Raw genomic sequence first — 3263 nt, 5'->3', positions numbered from 1 at the left:
CTGCGGATTTTGCACTTATATCGTTTTACAGTATCTCATCCACGACTGAATATTCATGAATTCAAGTCTTTGGACTAATGTTTTTGGATTTGATCTGTAGTTTGATGAAGCAAACACACTTATTAGACTACATTATGCATAGAAGCTGTGTATAGAATAAAAATTAATAGTCTATGAATTAAATAACGCAAGCATCAAAGTAGAAGTTCAGCATCATTTCTGAAAGTCTGACAAAGGCATTACGCACCGCGGGAGTGTAAAAATGCAAGGCACTGGTTAGTGAGGTTAACAATTTTCATTTCGTGCTTATCGCTGATCATTGTAGTATGACATGCGGCACTGAAATTAGAGTATAACTTTGCCACAGAATAAAAATTAAATGACGGAATATCATATTTAATATTGTATCAGATGTTACTTCAAAGTGCGTCAGTGTGCCTGAATGTGCAGAAGTCCAAGTTCTGGGTGCAGATTGTTGTCGCCACCCTGTTTCCGAGGAGTCTGCATACTCTCCTAGCGTTGCACTAGGGCCACTCCGGTTTCCTCCAGAAACATGCATTTGGGCAAATTGGTTTGGCTTCTAATTTCTCATAAGATGCATTTGCAGTTGGCTGTATGCCTTCTGATGGACTGACATCCTGTCCAGGATTCTTCCTTGCCCTGTGCACTGTCTCTCCTGGGGTATGCTGTTCGTCATCCTGTACAGTGCAGAAGGTGGATGAATGAATAGGTGGTACAGTTTACATGAAAACGAATGTAATGCCTAACACATTTAATACACATTCACTCTGGTATCAGTTTTGTAACAGCCAGTCATATTATGAAGGACGTATAGAGAGCCAGTGAATGTGACAGATGTATATGGCATAAATATGAACATGACAATGACAGTTTGCGAAAATCAGTATGGCTTTTATGTTTTTTGTACTTATTTAATTGATCACAACGGCTAAAATGACCTTCACCTACTGATTGTTAGTTGTATTCGATCATTTGTTTTCCAGTTTTTTTTTCTTTTATACCCTGATGAACTTACAGGAGTAATCATTTTATAAGCTTGTAATGATTTGCAGTGTTACATTTTATTTCTCTAAAATAGTCTGTATTTGCACAATTTAAAAATTAACTCACGTTTGATACTTTAGCAGATTTATCTGACAGGAACAGACGAATAGTCGTAGATATTCGGGATTATCCGCCTGTTATGTTACTACAACTTTTTCCAGAAACCTTGTACGGTTTTATTGAATGATAGCCTGGTGTTTTGTAAACCTTTGGTATACTCATTTACATTTTACACATTGCATTCTCAGATTACACATCTGATTTTTAGAAACTTGCTGTTCTTTTTCTTCCATCCTTTCAGAAACTGTTAAACCACCATAGTTGTTATGCGATCATTTTAAGTGTAATCCCACAATATGTAGTTCATGCACGTTGTTCTGTAATCCTTTTTTAACTACCGGAACTGTAAATGAGTTGCATTGCTGAATCAAAAGAATCGCTTAAGATCACATTTGCGGGGATGAATTAAAATCAGATTTCTGCCTAATGCGAAAAAAAACTGACATTAGCTCATCATTTGGATGCGGGACAAAAGCGCACTGGGCGAAAAAAATAATTGTAATTTTATAGGCATAATTAATATTTTGGGGACAATGGATACAACAAGTAATTTAGACCGCTCTTTAAAATATCTCACCCAAACGTTTATTAACACACCTAAGTGGATTTAAAGAGATTAATCAAGATCGTCCGGGACCAAAAACGATAAACGTGCTCACCTGCTTCCTGCCAAGAACGATCCACAACTTCGCTTTTCAAGCTTCTAATTGTATCCTCTCTGCAACAAATTCCCAAACTATTACTAAGAAGCAATAATCGCGTTACTTGTAAATTAAAGTATGTTCCTTCTGTGTATATCAAAATCCCTTTTCTGAAATTCCTTTTCTACTGGATAATTTATTCTGCATTTCCATGCTAGATCATTTCTTTGCCCCTCGACACCTCCTACCTCTCAGCTCCCCTGCAAGCAGTAATCCTCTCTTTGAGCGCTCTCGTTGCCTACACGCGGGCGGGCACCTGAGCGCGAGAATACGCTCTGGAAGTGTGTGGGCGAGAGAAGGAGGGAGAGCTTGTCAACTTGATTGTGTCTCCCTTTGTGCACATTTGTGCGTCTTCTACCAGTGTGTACTCTCCTTCCATTTTTGCCTATTCCTTTTATCAGTGCATGTAGCTGGTTATTAATAAATTAATACTTTCTACTGCTATTGAACAAATGCGTTCACTATTAACCATCCTGTGTCTTCTGTTCCTATATATTTTCCCTTCATTTTTTCTTGCCCCTTCCGTCTTTTAATCTTTGGTTTTTCTCGGACACACCACTTTTTCGTGTTTTTCGTTCCTGTAGATACTTAGGATATTCAACTACTTTCAAACCTCTTAATAGCTCCTCTGATTTGGGGTGGCAGCAGCCAAAATCTCAATCCTGCGCCATAATAATAACTCACTCCGTTTTTAATATCTTTGTTTTTTGCCCAAACCTCCACATTTCGCTTCTGAACAGTTTCACACCCACTTCTATTCAGAAATCAATGCGTTTAAAAATAACTTCCCTCAACCGTGTCATTTAGGCAGATAGCGGAAAGGAACGTTAGTTTCCATGGTCACTATAAAAACACTGTTATTATACAGTGTATTTATACAGAGGAAAGTTCCCTCGATACTTAACAACAGTCTTAACATCAAATAAGTCGTCCATATAATGCGTGGGTTGCCTATGATGATTTTTCATAATTGACAATATTCTGTTACGCTTTAAGAGGATGGAGATGGTTCTGGTAACTGATGTATTGTAAAACGATACTTGGGCAAGGCTTCAGCAATCAAAACTCATCTTAAGCAGGATATAAAATTTCACAGCTCAGGCTCCATGTCAGAGAGCACACCTCGAACTACTCCAAGATTTACAAACTGCGTTAAAACCGAAAGACTTCTGCGCTTGGCTAAATGTATATAGTTCAGTTCTTCTTGACTGGTTTGTTTCCTTGACTGAATCAGTACACAGCGTGAAATTCAGGTCCTTGTGATTCAAATGGTATATTATAAATCCTGTCCTACTCAACGCGTCCTCCCTGACATGGAATAGGCGGTAACCTTAATCTAGACACTCAGGATAGAGTGTAATGAAGGGAAACTCGGTGTAAATAGGTAAAGAATAAGAGAAAGTAGATGATGTAGTTTACGGCAAGGTGAATGGATAA

General features: G+C 38.1%; 1 long non-coding RNA gene across 1 annotated transcript; it reads right to left on the bottom strand.

Annotated features, from left to right (window-relative positions):
• Positions 1-280: 280 nt before the first annotated feature.
• On the bottom strand, positions 281-2083 carry LOC125718316 (uncharacterized). Its single transcript, XR_007384812.1, has 3 exons — positions 2015-2083; positions 1785-1843; positions 281-698 (listed from the first exon to the last, which is right to left on the bottom strand). It is a non-coding gene; the product is annotated as an uncharacterized LOC125718316 (long non-coding RNA).
• Positions 2084-3263: the final 1180 nt, after the last annotated feature.

The sequence above is a fragment of the Brienomyrus brachyistius genome, chromosome 22 (assembly GCF_023856365.1).
Source record: "Brienomyrus brachyistius isolate T26 chromosome 22, BBRACH_0.4, whole genome shotgun sequence".
NCBI lineage: Eukaryota > Metazoa > Chordata > Actinopteri > Osteoglossiformes > Mormyridae > Brienomyrus > Brienomyrus brachyistius.
This window is presented reverse-complemented; position numbering and strand designations above follow the sequence as displayed.